The following is a 26,415-nucleotide window of genomic DNA, read 5'->3' as shown; positions in this document are numbered from 1 at the left end:
CCTGATGTACTCTCCTCTTGGTATTCAGATCTGTCTGCCTCCAGGAATTGTTTGCCTGAACTCCCTGGGTGTCCCACAGAACAGGGGCTTCAATGTTGAGAATGGTATCCCAAGGATCCCTATGTTGCCCACAGTGTGAGTGTGGGTGGGAGAGATCTGATGTCTGGCTGCTAGCATAGAGAGACCCTGGATCTGGGGCTCTGAACTCACTCACTTGAAGGCACACTCACTTGATAGCAGGTCTAATCAGATAACATAGTGGTTTTCCCTGTTCTCTTCTCTCAGATTTGAGCCCACAGGGGCAAATGAGGGTGTAAGATATCCATCAGCTCATTTGTGACCACTATTTGTCTCCTGGGCAGGGAAACCCATACTTCTGTTAGCTGCAGACTCAGTCAAAGAGCATGGATGCTCCTGCTAGGGCTAGCCATTACCCCGCTGCCTCAGCAGACCTGGGGTCCTGTACAGCTGCCAGCTGGGAGGCCCTCAGAGGCCCATACAGCCACCTGGAAATCTGGGAGATCTGTACAGAAGCCCACTGCTGCAGCAGACCTGGGAGGCAGGTACAGCTGTCCACTGGGAGGCTCATACTGCTGCTCACCACCACTGCAGAACTGGGAGGTCTCCCTCTGCTGTCTCAGTCACTCAGCACTGAGGCTTGTGTTTGGGGCAAGGGGAAGTGCAGAGGGATTGAATATTCACCACTCTCAGTTGCTGAAGAACTCCACGGGTGACCTGGATCCAAATGGTCTCAGCTCAAGGGTTGTCCCCTCTTGTCCATGAAGCCTCAATGTAGATGTTCTGGCTTCAGCTGCCCCTCCACTCACCAATTTTGGAGTTTCAGATCCTGTGTCCTTCAGATATGGTGTGTGCTGCTATCTTGGACTCCTTCAGTATTCTGTATTTTTAAAGGCTATTCATAACTAGAATATTTTTAAAGATATATTGGAATTGTTCTCTCATTCATCTTAGTGATTAACCTGAAAGAACTTTAAAAATTATGAATATTTTCTTTAGTAGCAGTAAAATACATTTAGAAACCACTCCTATTTGAGGTGTGTTTGTTTGTTTACCTTGAGGGAATCTTTTCTGAGGGATCGCTCATGTGCATAGTACACTGATGTGTTCTATACTGACATGAAATTTAGCAAGTATAGGCAACTATATCTTTTCTTCTTAAAAGTAGCAATAGTTTTAAGTTACAGGGACTCAAAATATATCTAGTCAAAACAAACAAAAGTAGGAAAAATGATGCATATGCATATTTGAATCCAGTCATGTCTTTTACTCCCCTGAAGACTTGTTTATCATCCATTAACTGAGATAGCAGTGGAATGGATAGTCAAGCTATAATGAAAATATAAATGATGCTGTTATCTACATGTCTGTTCTTAAAACAGTACAGTGTGGCTTGCTGATTGAAGGTATGGTGTCCTTCCACCACCTAGTGGAGTTTGTTTGTAAGCAATGCCAAAGTATTAAGATTAGAATACATAAAGTGAAATCTATCCATTAGAGAGTAATACCGAGAGTAATACCACTCACTGCAAACATATTACTGTTTTCATTGATTTATAAGTATAAGTATATATATATATATATATATATGATGTAAAGTATAAAACAAAAGGCATTAGACTTAAAAATTCATATAAATATTTACGTGTAGGTCATGTATACAAAAGTCTCTTAGTCCTAGACTATATTTATCCATTATAGATCCCTTTACCACCCTCTGTCAATCGTAAATTGGTGCAAATTTTAATTCCACTCCTTCAAACATCAGACAAAATGAGTACTATCATCAGCTGTGACTTAGATGGTGTCCAATGTCACTTATCTAAGGAACATGAGTTGGGAGGGTCCCTGTCCAGTCGCTCTCCTTCCTGTAAATGATATCAGTGTTCCAACCAACACATATAACACTAGAGTCATTATGAGTTCAAACAAATGATTAAAATATGTACTAGTTTAGGGCACAATTCTAAGAGTTTGCTCATAAGATTAACCTCATCCTTGTCAGAAATAGGTACTTTAATTTTGTCTTAAGGACTTAAGTTAAATTCATCTCACGGTCACTCAGAGGTAATTATTAGGAACCCACATATTTTTCCAGTTGATTTCGTTGTCATTGTGTCATATTACTTTCTTAATATCTAAATTTAAAATACCCTGCACAGAGATTGATCACATGAACATTTGAGAGTGGACAGTTTGGTGTCAGCAAATGTGTTCACGGAGTTGTGTTGCTGCAGCCACTGTCTCCAGGACATTTAAACATCCAAACGGAGCCATGCACATACTGCAGGATGCCTCCCCAGATCCACTGTCTGATAAGTGGTGTCCCACTTCTGTATCTATGAACTTGACTCTGATAAATACCACACATGCTTGGAATTATACAGTATGCATTCTCTGCATTGCTGGTTTCATTTATTTTAATGCCCACATGATCATCCAAGTTGGTGGATGCGTATCTGTTGATGGCTACCTGGTTTGGTTCTATCATTTGCCTATTGTGAGTAAAGATGATCTTTAAAATATGTGATTCTGGTATTAATTAATCTGGTACACACTAGAGGTGGAGCTGCCAGGTCATGTGGAATGTTCACATTAATTACATGATGAACCACCAGGCATGTTTCCATAGGCGTATCACATCTTTACATCTTTTCCAATAATACACAAAAACACCCTGACCTCTTTTTCCATTTGGCTTCCCCTAAATTTCCTCCCTTCCTCCATCCTTCTCCCCTCTTTTCTTACTTTTTTTTTTCTGGTACCAACTCTCACAATAAGAATGTGGTAGAAAAAAAAAGAATGTGGTAGAATGATTTGTAGTTAGTAATTGGTTGTTTCATTTGGTTGAATTATTGTCCTAAATACAAACACATGAGCTCTCACTTTATTGTATATTCAGCATTGCTTAATGTTAAACCACAACAGCATTAACAGAATGTAAAAGTATTTTTCTTTTGAGGGAGGGGGCTTTGAGACAGGAGTTCTTTGTATAATAGCCTTGGTTGTCACAAAATTTACTTTGTAAACCATGCTGGCCTTGAACTCACAGACATCTGCCTAGGTTGGCCTCCTAAGTGCTGGAATTAAAGGTGTGTGTCACTATGCATGACTCTATACTATGTTATATTTAAAATGAGAAAAATAACAAAACTTATTTTCCTCTTCTTCTGTGGTTTGGCTAAGTCACCCCACCAGGGAGAAGTGATCAAGGAGCAGGCAACCAAGTTTATGTCAGAGACTGTCTCTTCTCCTCTTACCAAGGAACCCGCATGGAGACTGAGATATCTTTGGCCTACATCTGAAAAGGTCCTCTCTATGTATGGTCTTTGGTTGATGCATCAGTTTCTGCAGTCCTCCCTGAGCCCTGCTGGTTTTTTGCTTGTTTGTTTGTTTTGTTTTGTTTTTTGGCTTTGTTGGTCTCCTTGTGTGGCTCGTGTCACCTCTGGGTCCTTTTATATCTCCCTTATTCCATAAGACTTCCTGTGCATTGTCCAAAGTTTGGCTGCATGTATCTGTATCTGCTCTGATCCCCTCCTGGGTGGAGTCTTTTAGAGGACATCTGTGACAGGCTCCAGTCCTGTTCTATCTCTTCTACCACTTCCTGTGTTTATACTGTTTTTCCTTCTGAATGAGGATTCAGCATCTTCCCTAGGGTCCTCTTTGTGGTTTACTTTCTGTAGGTGTACAGATTTTAGTATGTTTATTCTTCATAGTATGGCCAATACCCACTTATAAGTGAGTATAAATCATTCGTGTCTTTCTGCCCCTGAAAAACCTCACTCAGGAAGATCTTTTCTAGTTCCATCCATTTCCCTGCAAATTTCACCATCTTCTTGCTTTTTAATAGCTGAGTAGGACTCCATTAGGGTTATGTTAGATTTAAAGTGATGTTGTAGGTGATCCATGACTTCACTAGTATTGAGTAGTTATCTAAGTTTCCAGTATTAGAAATGATTTCCCACTTGCTGAATGAGTCTTAAATCTAATTAGAGAGCTATTGTTTACCATGAATGTATGCATGCCATTACTATAATCTTAAACCTTTCATGCTATGTTGGTGTTGTGGTTCATGGGGGCTTTGCTAGAGATAACTGCTGTTTTCTCCCCTGTTTGGAAACTTGCATGGTACCTTCTATTCCGGTACCGTGAAAGTTAATCCTCAGTTTATGCAATATTTTACAGGGGTTTTATAGATATATGTATGTATTTAAGTTTAAAGAATATTGGTATCTTATAAAATATTTCATAAGATATTTATAGCATTAAAATTGACTCTGAACAACTAGGAATGGCACTTCCTCAAGATCCATCTCTACCACTACTAGGCATATTTACAAAAGAGGCTCAAGTACACAATAAGGACATTTTTTTCAACCATGTTTGTAGCAGCTTTATTTGTAATAGCCAGAAGATGGAAACAGCCAAGATGTTCCTCAACTGGACAATGGATAATCTACACAATGGAATATTACTCCATAATGAAAAACAAGGAAATCATGAAATTTGCAGGTAAATGGTGGGAACTGGAAAGGATCATCCTGAGTGAGCTATCCCAGAAGCAGAAAGACACACATGGTATATACTCCCTCATATAGACATATAATATAGGATAAACCCACTAAAATCTGTACACCTAAAGAAACTAATCAAGAGGAAAGACTCTGGCTAAAATGCTCAATCCCCATCCAGAAAGGCAAAGAGGATGGATATTAGAAGAAGAAGAAAACAGGAAACAAATTAGAAACCTGCCACAGAGGGCCTCAGAAAGCCTCTGCCCTGCAGACTGTGAAAGCAGATGCTGAGACCTATGGCCAACTGTTGGGCAGAGTGCATGGAATCTTATGTAAGAAGTGGGAAATAGTAACATCTAGAGAGTACAGGAACCCCACAAAGAGAGCAACAGAACCAGAAAATTTGAACCCAGGGGTCTTTTCTGAGACTCGTACTCCAACCAAGTACCATGCATGGAGATAACCTAGAACCCCTGCACAGATGTAGCTCATGGCAGTTCAGTGTCCAAGTGTGTTCCACAGTAATGGGAAGAGGGACTGCCTCTGACATGAACTGATTTGCCTGCTCTTTGGTCACCTCCCCCTGAGGGGGGAGCAGCCTTACCAGGCCACAGAAGATGACAATACAGCCACTCTTGATGAGATCTGATAGACTAAGATCAGAAGGAAAGGTAGGAAGACCTCTCCTATCAGTGGACTTGAGGAGGGGCGTGTGTGGAGAACGGGGAGGGAAGGTGGGATTAGGAGGGGAGGAGGGAGGGGTTTATGGGAGATACAAAGTGAATAAAGTGTAATTAATAAAAGCTAAAATAAAAAATGACTGAAAATATTACTAACTTTAGATAAAAACCACAAACAAAATATTACATGGGGTTTTGTTTCATCTAATTATTTGATTTGTGCCTCCAAGATAATTCTTCAGTTAGATTCTCTAGGGTTCACATCCCCAAGGGGTCTGTGACATAAATGTAAGCCACAGTTCGGTGGCTTTTTTATTCTCTTTTTTTATTTCTTCCTTTCTCAATTAATACTGAGAATTTTTTTGTAAAGGTTATGTGATAGAAGTATTTTTCCCAACACAGTCTTTGACATATGCAGTAAAACCTGTATTTTTTCACATTTTGAATTATATTTTTAAAATAAATTGAATTAATAGCAGAGGTACCATAGAGCCTATTAGTTTTATAAAGAGTCTTAAATGAATACATCAAAATTCTCTGCTTTGAGGTGAGTTTATTCGATTCTTATTTATTTTTTATTTTAGAAGAAAAATGATGTATGTCCGTAATCTTCTCAGGCTTTAAAATCTACGTGTGACTCTAATGTCTATGTAACCACAGAGTCCTGTTAACTAGATGGATTTGTCGTGATGTACATCACTGTACTTGTTAGTATGTAATCAATACTTTTGGAGCATTTTTGCTTGTACATTACATATTTCTTCTTTGTATATACAATCACTTTAGTTTTAATCAATTACATGACACGTGTGTTATACTTATTTCTAGTTATATCTCACCTCATATTAATTCTCAAAACAAAAACTGGGGATATGAATTATTTTTGATAATTCTGAGTTTCTAAAATACTCGATACGCTATTGAGCAAATACAGAAAATGTTATGAGAAAAACAAAATGGCTCTCACCAGAAAAGCAGAAATGAATTTCCTTTTACAGATACACACGCATAACATAGACACAGCACACCAAGCCACCAAACAAATGGACAGAGATGACAGACACTTCCTGAACCAAATGGGTCACTTTAAAATTTAGCCTCAAGTTCATTAAAATGAACAGACTACAATAAGTGGATCCAAAAGTATATGTTGAAAAGATGTGTCAGAACTTGTTGAAACCATGTTTGTTATTGGTGGAAAAGATTTCTCTTTCAACCCTAAGTTGCTCAATTTTTTTAAGAGGTTCAGAGAAAGAACACAGATTTGGGTAGAGGTTTTAACATTCTATTTAGATATAGAATTTTGGCTCAATATAATTTGTGTGAAATGGTAAATGTATTAAGCATATAATAAGTCTTGTAGATAGAATCAATAAAATCCAAATAGTTGAAGGAAAACTACACAAATATGCCAATGATATTTTTTTATGAAGGACACAAGTCTAATATTAAAGAATGAAATCAAAATATAGAAAACAGTAAGGCTTTTAATTTTGGCACACAGACATGTTACTGTTATCTTATGTAAAATTGTGTTAATTTTATGATGTGTATTATGTTAGGGTCACTAAGTACTTATAATGTACTTCTAAGGAAAATGTAATTAGATATTAAAAAAGTATAATTGCAACATTTTGGAAGAACATAGCACATATAGAAATAACCCGTTTCATTTTTTACGAAATTGGAATTTCTTTGAATACGTAAGAAATTAAATGATGAAAAAAGCAAATTCTTGAGAGGGCCAAGATGGCGGCGCCGGGAGAACTTCGTGTCTGAGAAGCGGGACAACACACTCCGTGCAGCGACCAGGAGACTGAACTCTGGGCCCTAAAACAACAGCTGTCGTGTTTCCCAGGTGAGGGGAGGCTCCCACGGTGTGGGAATCGGTCGGGTCCACTCTCGGCTGCCCAGCCAGAACCCAGAAGAGAACCCCGCTAACTCCGGCTTTGGGTCTCCAGGCTGGTGCTGCAAGCCTGCATGTCCCGATCACTTTCCCAGGCTGATTGGTGGGCACAAGGATGCCTGAGACTGAGAGTCCCAGTCGCAAAAAAAAAAAAAAAAAAAAACCCACGGGGAAAAAAGTTGCAAGACTGATCACAGATCACCCAGTCATTCCCTGGAAGGTCTCGCTGACTGCGGGTACCCGCCGCCATCACAACTGAGCTCCCACCACACATAGAAAGCAGCTGCGCGCCCAGCTCAAAGTCCCTACTCCCACTTGGGAGGAGGCAAAAGGCGGCCAGCAGAATCTGCCACAGACCACATTGTCTGTACCCCAACCCGAGATTGGGGCTGAGAAAACCCAATACTTTCGGGCAAATGCAGCCATAACCCTGCCACGGCAGAGGAGAAGGATAAAGAGGCACACAGCGGCTTCACAGTGCCGGAACTCCAGTGCTGCCAGCTGCTCCTAGCAAACAAACTACAGCTCGGGATCTGGAACTGTGGTCATTCTACACGTCCTGAGATTCTCCTGGGTACAGCGCAATAAGGTCTAGCAGCAAGTTCTATCACCGGCGCCAACCCCCCTGACCCCTGGCAGAGAAATGCTGGCTCAGAATCCGACTGAGAAGCCCCAACCCTGCTGGCACTCCCCTGAGAGCACCTCCATCAGCTTGCCCTAGCAGAGGGGAAGGTCAGAGGGGAAGGACAGAGAGGCAGCCTGCCAAGGACACAGCACCCTCTCTCCAGCTCACCCAGCGGCCCCTAGCAGAGAAACTCAAGCTCTGGATCTGAGGACACTCAACCCTACCTGGTACTCTCTTGGGATCAGCAAACATAGATTCTACCACCAGGCTGCTTCTGGCAGAGAGATCTGGGCCCGGGATCTGGGATTGAGTACACTCAACCTAACTCTTTCCCGTGCCACCCAGGGACCAGTCAACATAACCCCTCCTGGCAGAGGGAAAGGACAAAGAGGAAGCACACAGGAAAGGTGGACACCGAGTCCTGCAGCCACAGTGTCACAGAGCTGACTGTTAGCCTACCCGTGCACTTCCGCAGCAGGACCAAAACAGAGAGTAGTGAGCAAGGGGAACCCCTGTGCATTCCAACTGGTCCTGCAAGAGAGTGAGTGAGCCTTCTAGGGAGAGATTGCCCCAGACCCAGGGCCTCTCCACAGAAGCAACCAGATGAGATCCCTGCCACCCACACCCCTAGTGTGGGCATCATAGGGATTTTTGGGATAGCGACCCCAACATTGAAGCCTCTGCCTGCAGGTCCACCAGTGTAATCCAGGCAAACAATCCCTGGATCTCAGTCAGAACTACATAATAGTGGCTCGCAGGCCAATGCAATAGTCAGAGAATCTAGGCATGCACACTGCGCCCACTAAAAGCGCATGCAAATAGCGCCAGCGTCACATTCCTTACTTAGGCAAAACTGAAACCACAACACACTCCCAAACCAGTGAACCTCTCTCATCTTCCTGAAAAAACAGTCCAGAAAACAGAAAGAGACGATCATAGCCTGAACTACAATCTCGAGGAACAGTGAGGATTATAAATAACCAGATGGCTAGAGGCAGACGTAAGAACACTCCCAACAAAAATCAGGACTTAATGACCTCACCAGCAACCCCACAAAACAATGGAAACTTCAATTCACTAGATATACAAGAAAACGACCTCAAAACTATGTTTCTCCAGCTATTAGAGGCCCATAAAGATGAAATGAACAAGGCCCTCAGAGAAATAGCCAAAGAAATCGAGACTAACCAAGAGGAAACAAATCGTGCCCTCAGAGAAATGACCATGAAAATTGAGGCAAACAGAGAAGAAATGCACAAAGCTCTCAAAGAAATGTCCACACAAATGAAGGCAAATAAAGAAGAAATAAACAAAGCTCTCATAGAAATACAGGCAATTATACCCAAAGAAGTAGAGGCACAATTAGTGATACATAGAGAGGAAACGGACAAAAAAAATAGAAGCTATCATTGAAAAGCAGGGCTCTACATTCAAACAGATGAAGGAAATGGTGCAAGACATGAAAACAGAATTAGAATCAATAAAGAAAACACAAATAGAGAAAAACCAGGAGCTGGAGAACATAGAGAAAGATCAGAAAGGTAAGCATCACCAACAGAATTAAGGAGATGGAAGAAAGAATCTCAGGAGCCAAAGATACACTTGCGGAAATTGACATGTCTCTCAAAGAAAAAATAAAATCAGAAAAGTTCCAAACACAAAACATCCAAGAAATCAAGGACACCATGAAAAGACAAAACCTAAGAATAATAGGAGTAGAAGAAAAAGAAGACATCAGGCTCAAAGGTCCGGAAAATATTTTCAAGAAAATTATAGCAGAAAACTTTCCCAACTTAAAGAAGAAGATGGCCATAAACATACAAGAGGCCTACAGAACACCAAGTAGACTAGACCAGAAAAGAAATTCTTCACGTCACATCATAGTCAAAACACTGAACCTACAAAACAAAGAAAAAATTCTAAAAGCAGCAAGGGAAAAAGGCCAAGTAACATATGAAGGTAGACCTATCAGAATCACACCAGATTTCTCAACAGAAACTATGAAAGCCAGAAGGGCCTGGACAGAAATCACACAGTCCTTAAGGGACAACAGATTCCAACCCAGACTACTATACCCAGCAAAACTTTCAATCAACATAGATGGAGAATTCAAAATATTCCAAGACAAAACCAAATCTAAACAATATCTACATAGTAACCCAGCTCTACAGAAGTTACTAGAAGGGAAACTCCAAACCAAAGAAAACAACTACATCTAAGCAAACAGAGGAAATAGATAACTACACAACAAAAAACCAAAAAAATACAAGCAATGAAACTCAGTGACACCACCAACCCCACATATAAAGTAAGTAACAATTGTTGGTCACTAGTTTCTATCAACATCAATGGACTCAACTCCCCAATAAAAAGACACAGACTAACAGAATGGTTGCGGAAACAGTATCCATCATTCTGTTACAGCCAAGAAACACACCTATGCAACAAAGATAAACACTACCTCAGAATAAAGGGCTGGAAAAATGTCTTTCAAGCAAATGGTTCCAGAAAACAAGCGGGAGTAGCCATCCTAATATCTAATAAAATAGACTTTCAACCCAAGTTAATCAGAAAAGATAAGGAGGGCCACTATATTCTCATCAAAGGGAAAATCCATCAAGAGGACAGCACAATTTTGAATATCTATGCCCCAAATAGAAGAGCACCTATATTCGTAAATGAAACAATATTAAAGCTTAAGTCACACATTGATCCTAAAACCCTAATAGTGGGAGACTTCAACACTCCACTCTCACCAAGGAACAGATCAACTAGACAGAAAACAAATAGGGAAATAAAAACACTTACAGAGACCCTAAATCAAATGGACCTAATAGACGTCTACAGATCTTTTCATCCAAACTCAAAAGACTATACCTTCTTTTCAGCACCACATGGAACCTTCTCCAAAATATACCATATAGTTATTCATAAAGCAAGCCTCAACAGATACAAAAAGATTGAAATAATCCCTTGTATTCTATCTGACCACCATGGACTTAAGCTGGACGTCAACAACAACAGAAATAACAAACAGCCTACACGCACATGGAAACTGAACAACTTGTTACTCAATGACAGCTGGGTTAAGGAAGAAATATAGAAAGAAATTAAAGACTTCCAAGAATTCAATGAAAAGGAAGGCACAACATACCCAAATTTATGGGACACATTGAAAGCAGTGCTCAGGGGAAATTTTATAGCACTAAGTGCCTGCAAGAAGAAATTCGTAACATCACATACAAACAACTTAATGGCCCAACTGAAAACCCTAGAAAAAAAAGAAACAGATACACCCAAGAGGAGCAGACAGCTGGAAATAATCAAACTCAGGGCTGAAATCAATCAATTAGAAACAAATAAAACTATTCAAAGAATCAATGAAACAAAAAGCTGGTTCCTTGAGAAAATCAACAAGATAGAAAAAACCCTTAGCCAAACTAACTAAAAAGCAGAGAGAATCTATCCAAATCAACAAAATCAGAGATGAAAAGGGTGACATAACTACAGACACTGAAGAAATTCAAACAATCATTAGGTCATATTACAAAAGCCTATATGCCACAAAATTTAAAAACCTAAATGAAATGGACAAGTTTCTTGATAGATTCCATCTTCCAACATTAAGTCAAGATCAAGTAGAAAGACTGAACAGCCCTATATTCCCCAAGGAAATTGAAGCAGTCATTCACAGTCTCCCCTCCAAAAAAAGCCCTGGACCAGATGGTTTCAGCGTGGAATTCTACCAGACCTTCAAAAAAGTGCTCACACCAATTTTTCTCAAACTCTTCCACAAAATAGAAACAGAAGGTACGTTACCAAACTCATTCTATGAAGAAACAGTCACCCTGATACCTAAACTACACAAAGACCCAACAAAAAAAGAGAATTTCAGACATATCTCTCTTATGAACATTGACACAAAAATACTCAATAAAATACTTGCAAACCGAATCCAAGAACACATCAAAGATATTATCTACCACCACCAAGTAGGCTTCATCCCAGGCATGCAATGGTGGTTCAACATACGGAAATCCATCAATGTAATCCACCACATAAACAAACTGAAGGAGAAAAACCACATGATCATCTCCTTAGATGCTGAAAAAGCATTTGATAAAGTCCAACACCCATTCATGTTTTAAGTCTTGGAGAGATCAGGAATACAAGGCACATATCTAAACATAGTAAAGGCAATATACAGCAAGCCTATAGCCAACATCAAACTCAATGGAGAGAAACTTAAATCAATCCCACTGAAATCAGGGACAAGACAAGGCTGTCCACTCTCTCCACACCTCTTCAACATAGTACTTGAAGTCCTAGCCAGAGCAATAAGACAACTAAAGGAGATCAAGGGGATACAAATCGGAAAGGAAGAGGTCAAAGTGTCACTATTCGCAGATGATATGATAGTATATATGAGCGACCCCAAGAATTCAACCAGAGAACTCCTCTAGTTGATAAACACCTTCAGCAAAGTGGCAGGATATAAAATCAACTCAAAAAAAATCAGAAGCCCTCCTGTATACGAAAGACAAAAGGGCTGAGAAAGAAATTAGGGAAACAACACCCTTCACAATAGCCACTAATAACATAAAGTACCTTGGGGAGACACTAACCAAGCAAGTGAAAGACCTTTTTGAGAAAAACTTCAAGTCTCTGAAGAAAGAAATTGAAGAAGTTATCAGAAGTTGGAAAGATCTCCTGTGCTCATGGATTGGTAGGATTAACATTGTGAAAATGGCCATCCTGCCAAAAGCAATCTACAGATTCAATGCAATTCCCATCAAAATACCAACTCAATTCTTTACAGACCTTGAAAAAAAGATTCTCAGCTTCATATGGAGAAACAAAAAACCCAGAATCTCCAAAACAATCCTGTACAGCAACAGATCATCTGGAGGTATCTCCATCCCCGATCTCAAGTTGTACTACAGAGCAATAGTAATAAAAACTGCATGGTATTGGCATAAAAACAGAAAGGAGGATCAATGGAACTGCATAGAAGACCCAGAAATAAACCCACACACCTATGAATACTCGATTTTTGACAAAGAAGCCAAAGCCATTCAATGGAAAAAAGACAGCATATTCAACAAATGGTGCTGGTCCAACTGGATGTCCACATGCAGAAAAATGAAAATAGATCCATATTTATCACCCTGCAGAAAACTAAAGTCCAAGTGGATCAAAGACCTCAACATAATACCAGATACTCTAAATCTGTTAGAAGAAAAATTGGGGAACAGCCTAGAACTCATTGGCACAGGAGACAACTTCCTGAACAGATCACCAACAGCACAGGCTCTAAGAGCAATAATCAATAAATGGGACCTCATGAAACAGAAAAGCTTCTGTAAAGCAAAGGACACAGTCATCAAAACAAAAAGACTGCCTACAGATTAGGAAAGAATCTTCACTAACCCTTTATCTGACAGAGGACTAATATCGCGTATATACAAAGAACTAAAGAAGCTGAAAAGCAGCAAACCAAGTAATCCAATTAAAAATGGGGAACAGAGCTAAACAGAGTTCTCCACAGAGGAATATCGAATGGCAGAGAAACACTTAAAGAAATGCTCATCCTCATTAGCCATCAGGGAAATGCAAATCAAAACGACCCTGAGATATCACCTTACAACCATCAGAATGGCCAAGATGAAAAACTCAAGTGACAACACATGCTGGAGAGGCTGTGGAGAAAGGGGAACCCTCCTCCACTGCTGGTGGGAATATAAACTGGTACAACCACTCTGGAAATCTATCTGGCGCTTTTTAAGACAATTAGGAATAGTGCTTCCTTAAGACCCAGCTATACCACTGCTAGGTATATACCCAAACTTTGCTCGAGTACACAAAAGGGATATTTGCTCAACCATGTTTATAGCAGCTTTATTTGTAATAGCCAGAACCTGGAAACAACCCAGATGTCCATCAACGGAGGAATGGGTACAGATATTGTGGTATTTTTACACAATGGAATACTACTCAGCAATCAAAAAGGAGGAAATCATGAAATTTGCAGACAAATGGTGGGATCTACAAAATATCATCCTGAGTGAAATATCCCAGAAGGAGAAAGACAAACACGGTATATACTCACTTATATAGACCTATAAGATGTGATAAACATAATTAAATCTGTACACCTAAAAAAGATAATCAAGAGAGCGGACATGGAGTAAGATGATCAATCCTCGTTTAGAAAGACAAATGGGATGTGCATTGAATGTATGACAGGAGTCTACTGAGCGCATTTGAAAGACTAACTAGCAGGGTTTTCAAAGCAAAGACTCATGACCAAACCTTTGGCAGAGTACAGGGAATCATAAGAAAGAAGGGGAGTTAGTCTGATGGGAAAATGATAGGAGCTCCACAAGGACCAAATATATCTGGGCACAGGGTCTTTTCTGAGACTGACATTCAACCAAGGACCATGTATGGATATAACCTAGAACCTCTGCTCAGATGTAGCCTGTGGTAGCTCAGTAACCAATTGGTTTCCCATAGTGAGGGGAACAAGGACTATTTCTAACAGGAACTCAATGACTGGCTCTTTGGCCTCCCCACCCCCCAAGGGAGGAGCAGTCCTGTTAGGCCACAGAGGAGATCTTTGCAGCCAGTCCTGAAGATAACTGATAAAACAGGATTAGATGAATGGGGAAGAGGTTCCCCCTATCAGTGGACTTGGCAAGGGGCACGGTGGAGATGAGGGAGGGAGGGAGGGCCTGGGAGGGAATGAGGGCTCGGGACATGGCTGGGATACAGAGTTAATAAAATGTAACTGATAAGAAAAAAATAAAATTCAAAAATAAAATAAAATAAAATTGTTAGAACTTTGAAAAAAAAGAAATTAAATGATCTGAGGTTTCACTGTGGTTGCCGTTTTGTTTAACTAAGATGTGTCTCGAGACACCATGAATTTACAGTACACCTGCTACAGCAGGCAATAGCATATTCTATGACTTCATAATGAGATTTTATCCTGTGTCTATGTGATTCACCTCTGATCTTGTGAATTGTATTTTATTCTGGAGTACACATTTTTAAAATATATATGAAAAAGAACTTATTTTATACTCTGTCAATTGGTGTTTGGAATTTAATTTAATATAACCAGTGAAATACATTTCTATGTAGCTCTTTATGAATAATCATTAAAAATTCCAAATGTTTTTTGAGGCTGTCTTATTTGATTGCTTTTCTGTTTCAATTTTTCTATTTTTAACCCAGGGATCAAGAAAAACAGACTTCTTCAGTGACCTTTATTCTCTTGGGCTTTTCTGAATACCCAGACCTCCAGGTGTCCCTGTTCCTCCTGTTCCTGACCATATACACAATCACTGTGCTGGGAAACCTGGGCATGATTGCTTCATCAGGGTCAATACAAAGCTCTGTAGTACTCCCATGTACTTTTTCCTTAGTCACCTGTCCTTTGTGGATTTCTGTTACTCAACTGTTGTAACACCAAAACTCTTAGAAAACTTGATTTTGGAAGACAGAACCATCTCCTTCTCAGGCTGCATCCTGCAGTTCTTCTTTGCATGTACTTTTGTGGTGACGGAAACTTACATGTTAGCAGTGATGGCCTATGACCGTTTTATGGCAGTGTGCAATCCTCTGCTCTACAGTGCTGTGATGTCCCCTAAGCTGTGCTCCCTTTTAGTGAGTGCATCATACTCTTGGGGTCTAATCTGTTCCCTGACACTTACTTACTTTTTGCTGAGATTATCCTTTCAAGGAGTTAATGTCATAAATAATTTTGTGTGTGAGCATGCTGCTATTGTGGCTGTATCCCACTCTGACCCTTATATTAGCAAAAAGATAACCTTTTTCTGTGCTCCATTTAATGAAATAAGCAGCCTGGTCATTATTCTTACTTCCTATGTTTTCATTGTCATCACTGTCATGAAGATGCCTTCCATCAGGGGCTGTAGTAAAGCCTTCTCTACATGTACCTCCCACCTGACTGTTATTATTATTTTTTATGGAACCATCCTTTTTCTTTACTGTGCACCTAACACCAAGAGCTCATGGATCATGGTCAAGGTGGCCTCAGTGTTCTATACAGTCTTCATCCCTATGTTAAATCCCCTGATATATAGTCTCAGGAATGGAGATGTCAAGGCTACAGTCAGGAAGGTGATCAGTAAAATCCTATGGTGCCATTTGTTGTCATGTTTGTGTGATTTGTTTATTCATTCATTTTTCAAGAATATTGTGCAGAATTTCCAAGATTTCTAAAATGACTGACAGACTAATACTAAAAAACAACAGTGAGTTTAACTCCAACTTAGCTGGCTATTCAAAAATCTATTTAATTTGGAGTTGAGTATTCACCCATAAAATAACAATGACCTTTCTGTTCAAATAAACATTTTGAACAGAAATTCAACATGCACAATTTTTAAGTTAGCATACATTAATGATGAAATAAATTTCTGTTTTTAGTCATTGGAAAATGAATATATACATACAAAAATATATTGAAAAATTTTCGTAATTAGTAAGCTGTTTAATTGTCCCAACTAAATTATATATCTTTTCTGGTATCGCTTGCTAATCATGACTGATATATTTTGGGATTTTGAAATCTTGGTAAAATTCAGTGCACTGCAATGTTAATTCTACTATCAATTGCCAACTCTAGTCTTTTCTTCTTTATAATTTTAATTTAATAATATCCAAAATAAATATTGTAGTTTCCCTTATTAGTAATCATTTATAACAAACTTATGCAACCAAAGAGTTCTAGTTGTTTAAAAATAAACATCAATATATCACCAAATTATGCATTTTGCCTATAAGGCAACATTGCTTATTCATATATGGAAGTCTGTAAATCATACATGATATACATTTAGCCAAATGCTCAGCCAAGGACTGTATACATTTAAATAAAATAATATTTTGAACAAAAAATACTACTCAGCAATTAAAAACAAGAACATCATGAAATTTGCAGGCAAATGGTGGGATCTAGAAAAGATCATCCTGGGTGAGCTATCCCAGAAGCAGAAAGACACACATGGTATATACTCACTTATAAGTGGATACTAGACCTATAAGATAGGATAAACATACTAAAATCTCTACACCTGAAGAAGATAAATAAGAAAGAAGACCCGGGGTAAGATGATCAATCTTCACTTAGAAAGGCAAAAGGGATGGACATTGAAAGTAGGAGAAAACAAGTAGCAGAACAGAAGCCTACCACAGAGGACCTCATAACCAAACCTTGGGCAGAGTGCAGGGAATCATATGAAAGAAGGGGGAGTTAGTATGACCTGGAGAGGACAGGCATATGAAAGAAGGGGGAGTTAGTATGACCTGGAGAGGACAGGATCTCTACAAGGACCAAATATATCTGGGCACAGAGGTCTTTTCTGAGACTGTTTCTCCAACCAAGGACCATGCATGGATATAAGCTAGAACCCCTGCTTGGATATAGCCCAGGGCAGCTCAGTATCCAAGTGGGTTTCCCTATTAAGAGGAAAAGGGGCTGTCTGACATGAACTCAATGGCCAGCTCTTTGACTCCCCTCCCCACCCCCAGGGAGGAGCAGCTTTGCCAGGCCACAGAAGAGGGCATTGCAGCCAGTCCTGGAGAGACCTGATAAGTTAGGGTCAAAAGAAAGGGTAGGAGGACCTCCTTTATCAGTGGACTTAGAGAAGGGCAGGGAGGAGATGAGGGGGGGAAGGGGGATTGGGAGGGAATGAATGAGGGAGGGGGCTACGGCTAGCATACATAGTAAATAAACTATGATTAATATAAAAAATAAAAATTAACAAAAAGTCAATGGTAGCTCAAGGGTGTAACATGGTCACCAAAACAGAGGAAGTCTCCTGAAGAGTAAAAGTTTTGTTTTGTTTTGTTTTTTTTTTAACATAATTATGGATCATAGCAAATTAGCCATAGCCCAACTTTGCCAACCTGGTTGCACCTAGTAGCAGAAATATACTCGGTCTGCAGAACACATAGTGCTTTTACAGAAGATGTGAGTTCATGTCCCAGCACCCGTATTGATCAGCCCACAACGGATTGTAGCTTAATTTCCAAAGGATTCAGCACAGACTTCCGACTTTCATGGGCACAGCATTCAAATGCATAAGCCCACACTCTGAAATGTGCTTAATAATTAAAGATAAAATGTTCTTAAATAAGATACATGCAAAGAAAAAAAGCCTGAAGAATCCTGTGAAGGGAAGGCTCCATTCTCAGAGTCTGATTTCCTGATAGTTTCTGAGTACTAACAGTAGAGAAAAGAAATCAAAAAGGAAATAGGATAAGGCAGACATAGCACAGATAAGCAATATATTTAAAAGCATATGTTCAAAACTAAGTATGTTTTAAATGCTAATATAAATACTTCTCTGAACAAAATCATCAAAGTTTTAGGTAGTGCTAGTAGGTTCTAAACTTTAAATTTTTAAATGTATAAGTTTCAGGTGTGTAGGCAAAAGTAAATTTTATAATCTCAGAACCTGCAGTTAGATACTGTGGTTGAAAAGAAAGTTATGAACATTATAATTCATTCAATATAGTGATTTCTTAGGGAAGGCAGGAAACATGAAGTTTATGGAGTCTGCATAATATAATATGCTTTTTTATTGTTTGCTGGGTAGGAAAAGGGTAATTATCATTCACATGTACTCATATATGAATGCTTAGGTACTCATGCACAATTACAAACATGCATACAAGAGAGAGAATATAAGAGACAAGAAAGGAAAGGAAAGGATATATACCAAGAAAAAGAAAGGGAAAGGAAGAATAAAATGAAAAGAGAAATACAAAACATAACGGAAGTAAAATTTGGACATCATTAGAGGACCACGATTTAGCTATCTCCATTCTAAGGCAATACCATAATTTCTAGTCTCTATAAAGTTATTTATTGTAAATATTTTAACGGTCACACACACATATCACCTCATACCAACAATTTTCCAAATATTTTATTTTTATTTCATTATTTTATTATTAGAAATTCAAGAATAAAGAAATTAATAGAAATATTTTAGGTATGTGAAATGATAAATGATAAATGAGCAAGGATTTTTAAGTGGATTAGCTTTCTCATAGTCTCTTTTACGTCCTTATTTCTTAGACTGTAAATAAGAGGATTGAGCATAGGGATGGCCATGCTGTAAAACACAGTGACTATCTTAACAAGCAGCAGTGAACGCTTTGACCTGAGCACAGGATATAACCTAGAACCTCTGTTCAGATGTAGCCTGTGGTAGCTCAGTAACCAATTGGTTTCCCATAGTGAGGGGAACAAGGACTATTTCTAACAGGAACTCAATGGCAGACTCTTTGACCTCCCCACCCCCCAAGGGAGGAGCAGTCCTGTTAGGCCACAGAGGAGGACTTTGCAGCCAGTCCTGAAGATACCTGATAAAACAGGATCAGATGAATGGGGAGGAGGTCCCCCCTATTAGTGGACTTGGCAAGGGGCACGGTGGAGATGAGGGAGGGAGGGAGGGACTGGGAGGGAATGAGGGATCGGGACATGGCTGGGATACAGAGTTAATAAAATGTAACTGATAAGAAAAAAATAAAATTAAAAAAAAAAGAAAATTTAAAAAAAAAGGAGAATAATTCCATGGCAGAAGGGGATCGCAGTCAGGTGGGAGGCACAGGTAGAAAATGTTTTTTGTAGTGCTCCCTTAGTAGGAATCGTGATGACAGTGATAAAGATGACAGCATAGGAGACAATGATGATCAGGAGACTATGTATCTCATTTAACATACAAATTAACAAGCATACCATCTGGCTGAAGGAAGAATCCGAGCAGGCTGCAGAGAGGATGGCCGTGTACTCACAGCAAAAGTGGTTAATGATGGTAGATCTACAGTAAGATAGTGCCAAAAGAAAATAAGTGAGTGTGGTGGCACACAGCCCACCCCAGAGGTAAGTTCCAGTTACCAGGAGGCCACAGAGCCTATGAGACATGGCCACTGTGTACAGCAGGGGGTTACAAACGGCCACAAAGCGATCATAGGCCATGACTGCTAAAATGAAACTTTGGGTAAACACACAAGCACAGCCAAAGTAAAACTGGATTATGCATCCTTTGAGTGACATAGATCGGTCCTTTGTTATCAGGAGGTCTAACAATTTCGGTGCAATCACGGTGGTGTAACAAAGATCAACAAAAGATAAATGGCTGAGGAAAAAGTACATAGGAGTGTGGAGTTTGGCATTGATCCTTATGACCAAAATCAAACCTAGATTTTCCAAAAGAGTGATGATGTATATGACCAAAAACATCAGGAACAAAGGCACTTGTACGTTTGGATACTCTGAGAAACCCAAGAAGAAAAATAAGGCTCCAGTACTCTGATTCACTTGATACTGCATTTGGAACTTTCTTTGCGGAGATCAGGATGTTCATTCAAGCTAGCAGGATACAGTGGAAAAGAAACAGATGAGTATGTCTTAATTCATGGCACAACATACACCAACAGGTATTTCAAAAGAACATAGCTTGTTTTTTTAATCATAGATTGTTTCTTAGATCAGTTGGGAGGAAAAACATCATCTCAGTTAATTTACACCAACAAATCATTAACAAAACGTTGTAAATACTTTAACGTTATCGTGCAAGCATAGTCTACACCCCAAACTGCATAGAAATCCCCCTCAGCCCTCTAAGTCTTGAGACTACTTTCTCTGATAATATTGGTACCAGAATAGAGCTTCTAAACAAAGCTGTTAATATATAGATATGCTCAACGGCTTTAGAGTCCCAAATAGCTCTTCTCAAAGAATATTTGGGATATTATTGGAAAAGATTAAAACATTTTTGGTAGATTCTATGGTGATTGATTTTTATTGTCTGTCTCTCTTTATATTTCTGTCTTCCTGTCTCTGTGTAAGACTCTAAAATAGAAAATTTAGTTATTATTAGTTATAAATATTAAAACATTGCCTAAAAGAAAATAAATTACATAGATTTTTGTACATCTCAGAAAATGGATATTCATGAAAAGGGATGTGGTATAAAATCCTGAATTGTTTTAAACCACAATGATACAAAAAATGTAAAAATAATTGAATTTTGTTAATGAATTTAGCATCATAAGCATGCTTTTATCATGTTTATATTTTTAAACATTTTTAATTTTTACTTTTTATATTAATTACAGTTTATTCACTTTGTATCCCAGTTGTAGCCCCGTCCCTCCTCCCCTCCCAATCCAACCTTTCCTCCCCATTTCATCCTATTCCCCTCTCCAAGTCCACAGACAGGAGAGGTCCTCCTCCCCTTTCTTCTGACCCTAGCTTATCAGGTCTCTTCAGGACTGGCTGCATTGTCCTCCTCTGTGGCCTGGCAAGGCTGCTCCCCCATCCAGGGGAGGCGGTCAAAGAGCTAACCATTGAGTTCATGTCAGAGACAGTCTCTGTTCCCATTACTAGGAAACCCACTTGGATATTGAGCTGCCATGGGCTACATCTGAGGAGGGGTTCTAGGTTATATCTATGAAAGGTCCTTTGTTGGAGTATCAGTCTCAGAAAAGATTCCTGTGTCCAGATATTTTGGTTCTGCTGCCATCCTTGTGGAGATCCTGTCCTCTCCAAGTCTTAACTATCTCTCCCGTCTTTCCTAAGATTCTCTACACTCTGTCCACAGTTTGTTTATGAGTCCCACTATCTCTTTCATACAGTGCTGGTTAGAGTCTTTCAGAAGTCCTCGGTGGAAGGCTACTGTCCATGTTTATTTTTATTTTTATTTAATTTTTAATTATTTACAATTTGTTCATTGTATATCCCAGTTGCGCCCCCTACCTCAACTCCTCCCAGTCCCAACCTCCTTCACTATTTTCTCCTATCCCCTTCCTCTAGTCCACCGAAAGGGGGAGTTCTCCTACTCTGTCATCTGCCCACAGCTTTTCAAGTCTCTTTAGGACTGCCTGGATCCTCTTTCTCTGTGGCATGTCACCCTTGGCTCAGATATCTTAGCTTTGTTGGTCTCCTTGTGAGGCAAACAGGATAGACACCAGAAGCAGAGGAAGAAAGTGAACAGGGGTGGGAACCTACTATAGAAGGTCCTCTGAAAGGCTCCACCCAGCTGAACAGAAGCAGATGCTGAGACTCACAGCCAAACTCTGGGCAGAGTACAGGGAGTCCTGTGGAAGAAATTTGGGGTAGAAGGACAAGGAGGGTACAGGAATCCCATACGGGATTCAACAAAGAATAGAATCTGGATTTTATATCACAAGATGCCAAAAAAGAAAAAAAAGTCAGTACTCCACGGACTATTCTAATGCAAGACAGGTTTGCAAGCATAGGTCCTTTTCAGTACTCACTCATCTTGCCCACAAAGCATCAATACCGACAGTAGAAAGCCACATTTTTTTTTTTTTGTCTCTTGCATTTCTTATCTGGTTGAACAAAATGCTTATTTTAAATACAAATTATAATTTACATTATTTAGGGAAATTGTTCTCATTTGGAAGTGAGAGGTATAATATAAACCCCCAGTTTTACAATGGAAACCCAAAGATACTTGTTTTATCATTATTATATCAAGCCATCTGCAGTGCTGTTTTTTTTTTTTTTGTTTTGTTTTGTTTTGTTTTTCCCTTACTTGTTTCTTGTGTTAAAATTGCCTTCTGCAGGATTCTGTCTGGTCTGGATTCTCTCCTGCTTAGAAAAAGATCCACTTCTGTACCTGATATCTCATGATTTTATCTTCAAGAAAAAGTCTTCTTGTATGATCATATGAAACCTTAGAATACTTAGATTACTTAGCATTTTCTATTAAGCCTGAATCTCTAAAATTAGGTTACTTACCAATTTGAACTGGCTTTAAAGTCTTAAAAGTTTACCTTGTTCTGTCTAGAATTTGAAAACCAAAAATAAATATATACTTCCTCATAGAAGCATACTTATAATAATTAAGTTTGAGAAATAATACTTTTATAATAAGCTTTTCCTGTACTTCTGATAATTGAAACTTTGGCAAATAAACACTACATTTTCAAGAGTACATAATATGCTCTTCAATATATAAATGTTTTATGTTTATTTCAATGCAATAGTGTTTTGTCTTCACGAATATCTGAACTGTCTCTCTGCATTTATTTGACAATTAATTGACTGGATCTAGCATCCTATCACCCAATAACCATATCTCCAGCATGTATGTGACATGACTTACTATCCAAGCCTTATAATAGGCCACTTACTGAGTCTTTTTGAGTGTATAGATGAGACTTTTGTTAGATCTTTGACTGGACTGGGTTATTATGGATTAAAATTCTGCTTCACTAAACTATTACTATGTGGCTCCAACAAGTTAAAGTCTGTTGCCCGTTTCCTTGCACATGAAAATATAGTGAGTAATTATTAACTCAATATCATTGATATCACTGTTGTTATGTTGTCATGTTTCTTAAACAAATTAATTTTAGAGCAATAAATACAGCACTACACATTACAGTGAATGCCCACAAAATATAGACTCATTTTTCCCTCCATGTGACAGTTTCTTGGGTTTACTTAGAATTTATAATGCCTGAAAAACAAATATAGAATTATTAGCAGTTAATAATGTTTTACAAATTATGACTGGTATAAATAATAAACTGGAAATGGAAGCATTCTGGCAGAAATACATTAAAAGCAATATTTTCGCCTGGTCTTAGGATTACTCCTAAGCTCTCAGCTACAGTTTCCTTTTCCTACAGCACTTCAAATTATCACACATTGTTTCCATCTTCTTTTTTTATTCCAGTTAAGATGACATACAAGACTTACTCAACATGCACTTGTGTGGATTCTAACTTCACAGCATTTGTACTAATCAAATTAACATTGTTTCTGTGAGAAGCCTTTACATGTCCATTCTACCAAAGTATTTTTAAAACTGAAAGTTTAAATAATATTACTTTAATTCCACCTATTTATTAGACATATGATACACTAATAAAACTCAAGGACAAAAATCGAGAAAGGATTTTCACTAAGCTAATAAACAGTTCAGTACCTTGTGTTATGAATCTCAGAAGAATCATGTGCTGTTACCGCCACTTGGTTCACAGAGCTCCTTCTCAAACAAACATAAACTTTAACTTAGGGTCACTCAACATGAATGAGAACATGACATGTTAATTAACCATCACCCTAAATCCAGGTACCCTCCTCAGGTTCATTTATCAATGATCAATTCAATTATTAAAAAAAATCACAAAAGTTTGATTAAAGACATGAATCTAATTTGGATTCATCCATAAGATTTTCATTCTAAAAAGAAGAGCCAAGGAAATCTTATTCATTGTTAAAAAAAATACTGGCAAGCATAAAGGCACTATTGATGTGAGTAAAACTCAAAAGCCAAATATGGAGATCGAGGAGCGTGTTTTAAGTCTGAGTGCATGGCCCCAGGAGATCACACCACAGCAAGCTTGAGAAAATATTTGCCGTGAAGTAGAAAAAAGATAAGTAAGAATCAGTTTGCCAATTGTCATAATTAATCTAAATCAACAAATCATATGGGACATTTAAACAGGTTGATTATCTTTAGTAGAAAAATACAACCAATTTATAGAAACCATTGTGTAGTTAAAAACTATAAATTTATTGCTGAAAATATATCTCTAAGAAATCATGCATTGTTTATCAGCTTGATTCATTTTCTTAAAAATTAATAACAACATGTAGAGTTATTTGTCTTTTGTCATTTTAAGCTACTTGTCCATTTTTATAAATAAGCTGATTGTGGATATACATATTTATTGATCAATCTATAGAAAAATTTTATTTGAGATTTTATTGAATTTATTTATTTATTTATTTATATTATTAGTTACATTTTATTAACTCTGTATCCCAGCTGTAGCCCCCTCTCCCATTCCTTCCCAATCCCACCCTCCCTCCCTGATCTCCTCCCATGCTCCTTCAGAACTGGCTGCAAAGTTCAGATTTTGTTGAATTGTGTTACAAAAAAAAAAAACAAGGAGAAATTTTAGGGATATATTCTTAAAGTGTGTTGTCATTTATACTATATTTTAGGTATGATACCCCAAATATAATTTTATTAGATTATTGCCATAATGTGTATCTTGGATGACACTTTTACCAGACTTACAACTTGAAGTTAAAACATTTTAGCAAACTGACATTAAGGTTTTATCACTTACCTACTAATTGTCAAAAGGAAGACAATTGTCCATCAACTTATCATTTTCTTTCTTTATGTATTTATTTATTTTTATTGATTACAGTTTATTCACTTGGTATCACCCCTGTACCTCCCTCCCTTCTCCCCTCCCAATCCCACAGCACAGTGAGAAAAAGATAGCATCTTCAACAAATGGTGCTGGTCTAACTGGATGTCTGCATGTAGAAAAATGCAAATAGATCCATATTTATCACCCTGCACAAAACTAAAGTCGAAGTGGATCAAAGACCTCAATATTAAACAAGATACACTAAATTTGTTTAAAAAAAAAAGTGGGGAAGACCTTGAACTCATTGGCACAGGAGACAACTTCCTGAACATAACAGCAACAACACAAGCTCTAAGATCAACAAGCAATAAATTGGACCTCATGAAACTGAAAAGCTTCTGTAAAGCAAAGGACACTGTCATCAGAACGAAATGGCAGCCTACAGACTGGGAAAAGTTCTTCACCAACCCTATATCTGACAGAGGGCTAATATCTAGACTATATAAAGATCTCAAGAAGTTAAATACCAAAAAACCGAGTAATCCGATTAAAAAATAGGGGAATGAGGGAGCGGGATACAACTGGGACACAGAGTTAACAAAATGTAACTAAAAAGAAAATAAAATTAAAAAAAAATCTAAACAAAGAATTCTCAACAGAAGGTTATAAAATGGTAGAGAAACACTTAAAGAAAAGGAAAGATGCTCAATCCTCATTCAGAAGGACAAATTTGATAGACATTGGAAGAGGAGAAGGCAGGGAACAGGACAGGAGCCTACCACAGAGGGCCTCTGAAAGACTCGACCCTGCAGGGTATCAAAGCAGATGCTGAGACTCAGAGCCAAACTTTGGGCAGAGTGCAGGTAATCTTATGAAAGAAGGGGGAGATAGAAAGGCCTGGATGGGACAGGAGCTACAGATGAAGACAAAAAGAGCCAAAAGCTATGAGCCCAGGGGTCCCTGCAGAGATAAGTAATAAGATATACTATGCCATTGAGCCTGAAATTAGGAATATTGAGAGTGTTTCACTAGGAAATTCCTATATTTTAAACTGTCAGAAGACAATTGCATCACACTTCTGTTAGATGTTTACTGAAAAGTCATTCCACAGCCTCATAATTGTTGTAATTATCATTTTCCTAATATCCTATACTCAATACTACATGAAATTCTCCATAATGACAGCCCATGCATCAGCTCACATTTCTCTAAAAAAAATTGATCTTGAGTTTTTCAATAATTTCATTACCATTATGTCATCTGCAAAGATCCAGAAGTCTCCACAGCTTAGCTCCTAACAAAGAGTATCTCATATTTTGTTGAATTTGTAAAGTTATTTTATCTTGATTGTTGGTAAAGTAGTTAGATTTAAGTCTTTCATCTGTCTGTCTGTGTGTCTGCTTTCCTTCCTATCCATAAATGTATCTCATAAAGGAAAGTAAACTTATAATATTGAGTAATTATGAACTATAAAATATACAAATA

At 38.4% G+C, this 26,415-nt stretch overlaps 1 pseudogene; it reads left to right on the top strand.

The window, feature by feature from the left end:
• The first annotated feature begins 408 nt into the window (after positions 1-408).
• LOC129675404 (olfactory receptor 5D13-like) lies at positions 409-19,613 on the top strand (annotated as a pseudogene).
• Positions 19,614-26,415: the final 6,802 nt, after the last annotated feature.

This window comes from Psammomys obesus, unplaced genomic scaffold (assembly GCF_907164565.1).
Source record: "Psammomys obesus unplaced genomic scaffold, mPsaObe1.curated_primary_1811, whole genome shotgun sequence".
NCBI lineage: Eukaryota > Metazoa > Chordata > Mammalia > Rodentia > Muridae > Psammomys > Psammomys obesus.
The sequence above is the reverse complement of the archived record's forward strand: the minus strand, read 5'-3'. Positions and strand labels throughout refer to the sequence as shown.